The sequence below is a fragment of the Penaeus monodon genome, chromosome 32 (genome assembly GCF_015228065.2).
Source record: "Penaeus monodon isolate SGIC_2016 chromosome 32, NSTDA_Pmon_1, whole genome shotgun sequence".
NCBI classification, from domain to species: domain Eukaryota; kingdom Metazoa; phylum Arthropoda; class Malacostraca; order Decapoda; family Penaeidae; genus Penaeus; species Penaeus monodon.
In genome coordinates, this window is record NC_051417.1 from 32,215,915 (window position 1) to 32,216,120 (window position 206).

At 30.1% G+C, this 206-nt stretch overlaps 1 protein-coding gene across 1 annotated transcript in view; it reads right to left on the reverse strand.

The window, feature by feature from the left end:
• The window catches only part of LOC119593820 (nuclear transcription factor Y subunit beta-like), a gene marked incomplete at its 5' end in the record, with an annotated part of 86,519 nt that overhangs the window by 6,404 nt on the left and 79,909 nt on the right, over positions 1–206 (reverse strand).

Genomic DNA, 206 nt, shown 5'->3' on the forward strand with positions numbered 1-206 from the left:
CACATACATAACTTATTTTACTTATCATTATCCTTATTTTTCTCTCTTTTTAATATCTCCTTTCATCCAATTACACTTAAAAAGCTACGCGTTATAACTGATTTGCGAAAACTTGAAACAGCATTCCAAAAGAATACAAACATAACGAATTCTATTAATCGCAGCGCCACGTGACTAAAAACAATAACTGAATAAACAAATTGGAC